Source organism: Alosa pseudoharengus, unplaced genomic scaffold, assembly GCF_046254945.1.
Source record: "Alosa pseudoharengus isolate Yale_2024_CS ecotype anadromous, Long Island Sound unplaced genomic scaffold, YU_APseudo_1.1 YU_APseudo_1.1_scf_3, whole genome shotgun sequence".
Taxonomy (NCBI): Eukaryota; Metazoa; Chordata; class Actinopteri; order Clupeiformes; family Clupeidae; genus Alosa; species Alosa pseudoharengus.
In genome coordinates, this window is record NW_027468718.1 from 39,763,772 (window position 1) to 39,773,464 (window position 9,693).

The 9,693-nt window shown below is 40.1% G+C and overlaps 1 long non-coding RNA gene across 1 annotated transcript in view; it reads left to right on the forward strand.

Moving 5' to 3' along the window:
* Positions 1-9,314, forward strand: part of LOC143100772 (uncharacterized) — a 59,363-nt gene extending 50,049 nt beyond the window's left edge. Inside the window, exon 4 of the long non-coding RNA XR_012981937.1 lies at positions 7,539-9,314. This is a non-coding gene — a long non-coding RNA (uncharacterized LOC143100772). The remainder of the gene's footprint in view (positions 1-7,538) is intronic.
* The last annotated feature ends 379 nt before the right edge of the window (positions 9,315-9,693 follow it).

Sequence of the window (9,693 nt, forward strand, 5' to 3'; positions counted from 1 at the left end):
ACAGAATTCACCCCAGCATAGAATAGTTAGATTCCACTCCACCATACATGGGTATAGGGGCAACCACACCTTAGGTGAGTTAGAATCCACCCCAGAATAGGTGAGTTAGTGTCCAGCACACCACAGGTTTAGTTACAGTCCAGCCCAGCATTAACATTACATAGTGTACATGAGCATGTCTTGTAGCTTGAGTACAGTGGGCATCGCTTTCAAATGACCACTTCATTCGCGCATTACGAGGCGTGAAGCTGCGGGAAGCTTTAGTACCACTTTCAGCCACTGTGCGTCGCTCTGCCACTGTACATCGCTCTGCCTGCCGCCCCAGGATCTACCATTAAACATAATTGTTGCCGAGAGTAATCCCAGCCTACGAATTCAATAACAAAATGTAGTCAATTGACTGCTTGACATGTCATTTTTATTTTTCTGTACAATAAACAAATACATCTGCTTTATGCCGCAGAATTACATTCATATTTGGCTAAGTTCTGCAGACTCGAGACGATATGAGTCTGTTGCATTTCGTTAGATGTCCGAGTCACGCATAATGTTTTAAAACCACTGGCTCGTAATCACAATAATTTAACACACGACAGTTGGATACTTCATCATGTTCCCATGCCTACATTTTGGTGAGTAGGCCTAGCATAGAGATCGTTAAAACAATAAAGTAGGCTAGCCTATGGCTCTCCGTTTGGGACATCGAAAACTTATATTTTTAATAGGGTAGATTACCGTCGGAGATGCTGACTTGCAAAGGGCTCGGGATAACACGTTATCTCCACTATCATCAGTCAATGCCCCCTTGATCAAAGTGGGGAATGAAAGAAAAAGTTTGAGAACCACTGGCTTAACAAGTTAGGCTACCTGCAGTCCAGAACACACAGAATATTGCAACAGAAAGTTGCCTTTATAATCAACTACTATTTGTTCCAACAGCATTCAAACAAAGCCTTTATAAAAGTGGAAAAAAAAATATTCCATAAGAAGTAAACTAAAATACTGTTACTGTAACTGTATCCCAAGCTTCAGCTCCCCACGTCTGTGACAGGCAGACGTGACACCGCTAAATTCTCAGCTTGTTTATAGCCTACCCCACACTGAACGCGTAAGACCGCTAGCTAGGCCCATCACTGTGGGGTGCGGTAGCCTACTCTCTGGGATTTAAGTCAAGCAATATAACCATACAAATGTTTCAAAATGAGTAATTTCGGCTTTGTCTGAACTGGCCATTGTAGGCTACGTAAAAAATAAACAAGTAGGCCTAGGCCTATCCCCTATCCAATGATATCGGCAAATGTTTGTTTTCCAAAGTAAGAATTTCACTTCACCATGCACCTTCGACAATGAATAGCTCATTACACTTATGTTACTGTTGAACGTAGGCCTAACTGGTATCATTACAAACATTATTCTGTGTCCTAAAAACTGGCATTTTATGGCATTGTGTCATGTAAGGTCGTTGCAAAATCTAGAGAAATGTGTGAGGTGGTCAACATTGGGTTAGACACCAGGGGCCATATTCACAAAGCCTTTTATCTTACCACTAGGAGTAGGCTACTCCTAAATAGCAATAAAAGATTTTAGCTAGGAGTTTCTCTTATTACTGTAAGTTATTGGGTTGCAAGCCTTTCAGACCTAGCCTAGGCTAGGCTACTCTTAGTAAGGAAAAATGACAACTCCTGAACAGATTCTGGAGCTGAGCGCTCTAGAATCTTTGACTAAGAGTGAGTCTTCGTTGCAATGCTGCCCTACAAAGCCTAAAGGCAGTAACTGCATTTTTGGTCAAAAATGAGTTATTGACATTTTTGGGATATTAAAGACTTCCTTTATCATGTGGATAAATAAATATCTATACTCAATGTGACTGTTTTTTCGAAAAAATAGAGGGTTGTGTTCACAGTAACTCAGTAACAGTAACCATACTGCCTTACAAAGGCAAAAGGCAGTAACTGACCAGAGTGTCAAACTGAGAAAAGTGACTTAAAAGTTTTTTGTTTTGTCTACACAAATGTATTATAGGTAGAGCAATGAAAATCTGGTGACTTGTTGCCCTGATGAAGAAATGTGTGTATATAAAAAATATTGTGCTTAAAGTTGACCTTAAACCCTTATTTGTCAGATACTGTACTCTGCCTTTGTATTATGTACTAAAAATAAGGAGTCGTGCAAAGGCAAAAGGCAGTAACTGGGGCATTGAGGAGACAAAGAAAGAAGAAATTGTAAAAAACATTGTCCTCTTATGCCCCCCAATAGAAAGGCTTTTTGGTAGGGGTGTGAATCTCTCATGTAAAAGACGATACGATTCGCATCTAGATACATGGGCACGATTCGATACAAGAAAAGATACATGTTTATAAAAAACGATTCAGTACGATTCGATGCGATGCGATTCGATGCAATTCGATGCAGTTCAAGAATGGAAAGCATTTTGAAATATTTTTTATCATTTGCTCAAGGTGCACATTCATTTTATATTATCAATTATCATTGTCATGGTCAATTAGGCAAAACATTTGTAAATATGATTATCTAAACTGAGGTTTGTTTCATATACTGTATTGAAATGAAAAAAGAATAGTCTACATTTCAGTCAAATACAACATAAAAATACGTTTTTATAGACTTTACAGATTTTATAGAGTTATATCTGATTGTTTTCATGGAGCTGTAGCCTTGTTGAGGTAAGACAATACCGAAATAAAATAAAACAGTGCTTAAGATACTCTTGGCCTTTTCTCATATAGCCTACCCTACAAGAATAAAATAGGCCTACAAATCAATGAACTCTCTGGGCTTATTTTGTTCCAACAGTAGACCTAATGCAGAAACCTATAATGCCACAAGTCTGAGTGAATATGAACAAAATCATTGGCTAATAATTTGTACATCGTTTTAGCAGCAAGGGCCAAATTATTATTTAACATTAAGGAAATCCCTTCATCAAAGGTAAGGCTACTCTACAGACTATCGTTGCTGTTTAGGAACGCTATAAGTGTTTAATTTCGCGCTGGATTTTGAAAAACAAAAGCCGACCGAGTGCAAGTTGTCACATGCTTAATGGTGCATTCAGAGCACCTCGGAATGACAAGGACCGCCCCCATGGCTACTTTGTTTTTCCGACAGCAAGTGTTCATGTGCTTTGCCATCAGAATGTGTGACAAACACGGATGCCACAACAAAGGTTAAAACATACACTCACTAATCCTAAACAAACAACTGTATTTGCTTAAAATATAGTGTAAGATGCTCGTGAAAGAAAGATATGCAGCTTTCAAGTGACAAAAACGGCAAATTCCCAAGTTCACATTAAAACTGTTGGACATGAAAGGCCACATGGACTACAAACGAACTACAACGTGATGACAAAAGTGATGACGAACCCCTAACTGGGCAACTCTGTTAGCAAAATCTAGCCCCAGTTTCCGACCTCTGACTCACACATTAAGTGACGTGAATGACGCGGAATGATGATGTTTTAGCTCGGAGAAAGGTTTTTCCGAAACCCATGAACGCTAAGTAAGTTGCAGTAGATGGGTAATGAGGTCATTTGACAACTTTGGGCAATGAATGTAACCAAAAACGAACTGCATTACCCACAATTCCGTGCCACGTATAGTTTCAAAACCGGAAGTGGGATGAACGCGCTGCTTGGAACGTAAATGAGGGTCTGAGCGAGCAGAAAAGGTTGTGAACCGATTCATAACAAGTAAATCGATATAACGACCGATTCATTTCAGTTTTTTTCCGATACGAGGCTTCACGTATCGATGTAGCCGTATCTTACACGTTAAAAACGGATACCGATACGTATCGGTTAATCTTTACACCCCTACTTTTTGCCTCTCACGTCTTGTGGAGGAGTGACAGCATAATTAAAATCAAGTTTATTGCATCCAAAACAATGGAAATTACATTGCTTATGTTATGCCCACCGTCATAAGAAACCTCAATTTTAAGAATGGGTCACTTGTTTTTATCTCCATACATGAATTTTAAACCATCCATTAATTTGCTATCTTTGCGTTCTCTTTCAAATAAATTATTGTTTTTAATTATCAGAGATAGTTGTTGTATTTATTCATACTGTACACTCTTGTGTCATCTATCTGCAGTCACCCTGTTGGTTTTGCTGCACACAAAATTGAAGTGTTGGCTCCAACTGAATGCACTCCCAGCACTGGATAGCAACAACTAAATGTCTAAGTAATTGTGTGTCATCTAAAACAAATGCCTTGATTTAGACTTTAATGAAGGTGTTCAGTTAATGATCTATATGGTGGTAAGCAAATATTGATTATATGTCAGTTACTGCCTTTTGCCTTTGCACGACTCCTTTTTTTTAATACATAATACAAAGGCAGAGTACAGTATCTGACAAATAAGGGTCAAAGGTGAACTTTGAGCACAATATTTTTTATATACACACATTTCTTCATCAGGGCAACAAGTCACCAGATTTTCATTGCTCTACCTATAATACATTTGTGTAGACAAATCAAACAACTTTAAAGTCATTTTTCTCAGTTTGACACTCTGGTCAGTTACTGCCTTTTGGCTTTGTAGGGCAGTATGGATGACGTTATTACTCATGCACGAGCTTGACTGAAGTGACCACCTTGATTGGCTGATGATTGTAACGCGGGAATGATTCCAAACACCTCCCTTACGATGAGTGGCAGGTGACAGGTTTTGAGAATGTGTGCGCTGCACAAGGACGGAAGATGATAAATAACTGAATAAAAAGGCCTAGCCTAAATGAATCAAGAGTAAGGCAAAACAAATAGCCTAGTAGCCTAATGAAACATATGGATTGATGTAGTATCTTTGTAACATTATTAAATTAGCCTAATCTGTTAGCCTACTATGCCTACGCCTACGTTTGCAAAAGAGAACATTTTAATTTGATTCACAATAATGTTACATTTAATTTACATGTTGACAATGAGTAGCCTAGTTTTGGTTGTTGTTGGTGCCGTTATTGCATGTTAGTTATACCTACAATGCAAAATTGCTTAGAGAGCAACTGGTGGGGGGGCTATGAGCACTAACAGGGGGGGCACCTCACCTCACTTTTATTCGTTATTTTGCCATATAATAAAGAGCATCCTTCGAGCCTTTTGGACAACTGAATCAATATGATCAAGGGGGGAAATAGTGCAAGAACATAGCGGTCATAGCCGTTGAATAAACTAGCACACAACGTTTAGAATAATATAATTTTAATAGAATAGCGTTGCATAGGCTACAGTAAGTAAATAGGCTATAACAGACTCACCACTAACAAGCCTAGGCTATAGGCTTCACTGTGTCTTTCCATTCATTTTGAAATGTTCTTGTAAGATCCTGCCCAAAAGCAAATTACACACACTGATAATATCACAACATTGCACATAGGCTATGTGATCCCTCAAAATGTTCTTTAAAGTAGCCTACAGAACAAATTCTAACACATTTACGAAGTGGTAAATGCACCAACTGTGATGGAAAGTTTAAGAGCAAACAGGACACTCGGCATGACTTTTAGTATTTTGTGCTGCTCTGACAGTCCACTTTTATTGCCACTTTTAAGTCTACTGTTTTTGAGTTTGGAGAAGTACTTGCAGCGACAGGCTATAGCCTACGAATGCCGACTCCACTGTCGCATTTCCCAGTCAGGTCCATGATAGGCTTTTTGTCACTGCTTCCAAAAATGTCTCCCTCTGGATAAAGCAGGTTAAGACCCGTGCTGTGTTGCGCTCACTAAAGGGCGATTTTTAAAGTAAGCCTAGCCTACATGATCCAAAGCACTAACTCCGTTGCTCGAGTTTATCATTAGCACTGGACAATATCGGAAAATATAGGAAATGCGACATGTCAGTTTGGCCCTTTATGGTTTCTGCAATTTAGATTAACAGATCATGCATTCAGCTTGGGTCATCCTGCGATCATAAGAAAAACCTTGTATTTTCCATTAGGCCTATATTCCCAGATCTATCTTGAGACCTTTTACTGGATTTCTTATGCAGCAGTGTCTAAAAACCCAACTGATCGAGATTTATGCTCATTTGGCGTTGCAGGAGTCGTGGTAAATATATCGGTGGCACTAATTGCAACGGTGTCCGATTGTGCAGAATCCCTTTTCATAGGCCTGGTAGTCGCTCAGAAAAGGAGTTATAAGATAAAGGCAATACCATTTGTGTCACCTAATGCAGTTCAGTGAATAGCAAGATACCATCAGAAGCCAACAATCATAAAGCACAGTGCGCGCGCGCGCTCTCTTCCCTGCGCATGAAGCTGTCTGTGTGTTGTAGGCAAGATTTGCGTGAGTTTTTTTCTATCTGCTTTACTTTTGTGAGTTGCGACCACCTAGGCTGTTATAGACGTTCTATGAGGTACCAGTGTTTAGCTGTGTCACAAAACAATAAGCTTTGTCAGACTACTTTTAAAATGATATTCAGGGCTATATACATTTTAAACATTCGGGGCTGAAGACCCGACAAAGCCTTGCGTTAATTCTTCAGGTGGGAAGTGTCAGGAATTTTCATACGAGAGACGCTCTCATTGGTGGTTAGTATATGGAGTAGGGAATTGACAGCAACATATCCAATCACATTATGAGAGATGCTGAATTTAACATAAACTGCGATGTTTGATTTTAAATTAATGTAAATTTAGCCGGGACTGTAAGCTGGCACACGTGGGTGCTCGATGTTTTCAGTGGGTCCCCGAGAGACACCCACGGTATCGGCACCTATGACAAGCGTATCTCGCGGTTGCATCCATTACAAACAATCATGCAATGTAAACGTCTGGGATTGGGGAGAGCACTAAATGCTCTTCTGAATAAGCACGAAGTCAAGCCTTTAAATGTAAAACACTCTTTAAAAATCAAAAAAATAAACGCTAATGAAGTAAACTTGTGACCATCAAAAATCGTTTATCGCCTGTAACTCCGTGATAACAGGACGTAACAGGAAGGCATTTGGCTGAGCAACGGAGGTTAATATGCTCTATATTTTGTCCAAATGATGTCTGTCTATCATCGTTGCACTCGGAGAAAACCAGAATGTTTAATTTGTCCTGCGTTTCTTCTACGGCTGCAAACGGGATTCACTCGCCGTTAACCAAATATTTCTTTATTAGGGCAGGGCAGGCATATTTCTGGCTAATAAATTATTTCTAAACCAGTCTGCTAAAGTCTGTAGTGAAGTCTTTGTAGGGTTTTCCAGCTCCATTTCTTTTTACGAGACACCCTGCTCACTTGAGACCTGCTGGTTGTTGCAGCGTCGTTGCAGCGTCACTGGAAAAATACAAATTAAAGTCGCGTGATGCCGCGTGATCCCGCACGCGGACCGCAAGGGAAGCTGGCCAAGTCGAAGCACTGCCCACTGTATGTAGTGTAGCTTAGGTTTTTTGATAGGGCAATCATTTTGTTGGCAAAATGTGTTCTGTGAAGTAGGGCCTTTACGGATCCCACGTACAACATGAGGCATTCATTATTATGCTATGAGCTAGGTTGTTGATGTTTTATCTCTGTTTTATATCTTAATTTCCAGGTTGTCAGCTGTTGGCTCAACAACAAAGCAGAAAGACATAGTGGACCACATGATAGTCACAGAGTCTTCTACATTGCAAGACTGGTTTACCCATTGCTTCTGTGACAAGATGGGTCTTGTGTTCCTGTGATCGGACAGCTCAACAAATGCATCATTCTAACTGACACCAGATGGATTGATCTTTTCTGCTGATCAGAGGGGTTTTCAGATTGTCCGTCTGGCCAGAGGGGGACCACTACACTGGCAATGGCTTGGGTTTGCCTTAGGGTCAGCCAACCATAGAGGTTTCTGCCCAAATCAACCAGCGGTCAACAGGTGCTGCTGGCCAGTGGATCTAAATTTTTGTCATGATAACCTGTTTTTTGTAAATAACACTATAGATTATGGCTTATTCCAAGGAAGACACACACTGATCAATACATATTTATCTTAAGGGACACAAAGATAGGAAGGACTCCATCCACTAATATTGGACATACAGTATGGTGTCATTGTCTTGTGTATCCATCCAATGCAAAGCTAGATTAATATGCAATACTTGCAATAATTTGTTATGCCATGTGAAATGATTTGGTTAAAGTTGAAAACCACACTCATATGCATTAGCTCTTGCAAAAATATTTAATGGAGCATGTTCTACAGTACTAGTACTGACAGATGCAGTGGTAATTCCTAGTTAAGGTCTCCTCTGCACTGCTTAAATGTTATTCTACTGCTGTAGCTCTGTAGCTTAAATGTTGTTTTGGATAAAAGTGTCTGCCAGATTAATAAATGGGAAATGATGCATGGTGGACGTTAGGAAGGCCAGGCTTGAGTTGGATGCCATCTCAATCTTAGGTGAAGAGGTAGAGGTTGTAGAGAACTACAAAAAAAACTTGGCACAAAAAGTAAGGAAATTTGTGTTTGGTAGATAATTTCTCTCTGGCAACAATTCTTTTTGGCAATACATCTTATACCGTTGGAAAGCCTGTTTAGTTCCCTTTCAAAGGGTGCCCCATTTGTAAGGAACATGCACTTGTGGGATGAGCAGCAGAGCTGAGTATGTAGGTTTCACCCATGAAACGTTTGCCTAATCTTCTCTGACAATGCCAAACAGCGTATTCAGCCATTGACTCGTTTGGTATTTGGTGTATTGGATGATTGACGTTTGAAGAAACAAGACATATTGGCAATTTAACAATTCATTTCACAAACAGAAGCCTCAGTAGCATGTGGAAAAAACACACAGCCACAACAGCCTGGCACCTTCTCCTGATCACCAGCCTGTTCACACACTGCTGTGGGATGGCATCCCATCCCATGAGTCCAGAATCTGAAAACATCACTGAACATAACATTCCTCCACATGTTCAGGTTCCAGTGCACGTGTTGCCGACACCAGTGCAAATGGGCCTGACGGTGAAGGGCAGTCATGGCAAGACTTCTGGCTGCCCTATGAGACCGGAGATTGGCTGTGTGCAGTCTGTTCCGGATTGTCTGGGCAGAGAGCTGTCAGCCATATTGTTCTGCAAACCTTGACTGAAAAACTGTAGAAGACAGATTTGGCCTTCAGTTTGGAGATGGTACTAGGGCTCACTCCAAATAATGCCGCAACTTGGTTTTGTGAAACACCAGCTTGAAGTTGCCATCACAAGGGCCCTTTCCAGATCTGTCAAACGCAGCATGCCGATTCTTGGAGCAGACACTTACTGACTGTAGCTGTACTTACAGTAGTAAGGCCCATGCTCACAGGTGCCGCCAATCAGTCAGGCCTTTGTAGGGGTGACACCAATATTTCATAACACCAGCACATTATATTACATGGGATGAAAATAGACTTACCTGTGGTTAATTTAACCTCAACCTTGTTGGTCATAAACAGGGTGCAGTCAGTCAGTGGTCAGAACATAGAACACAACTGAAAGAAATCCGTGAGACTTCTTTAAATATGCTTTATTGTGCATTGTACACTGATACATGGGAAAGGAAATAAAAAGAAGTACTCAAGCCCCATTCATAAAAATAAAATCGTAGCAACAATATCATGAGTCAATAAATATAATAAACTCAAACAAGTATCTAGTTATCATTTAAAGAAACTCATTTTTAAGTGGAAAAACAATGGTAGTCACTCAACGTGGAAAAGTTTTGGATGTGATTCTGGAATGTTAAGTTT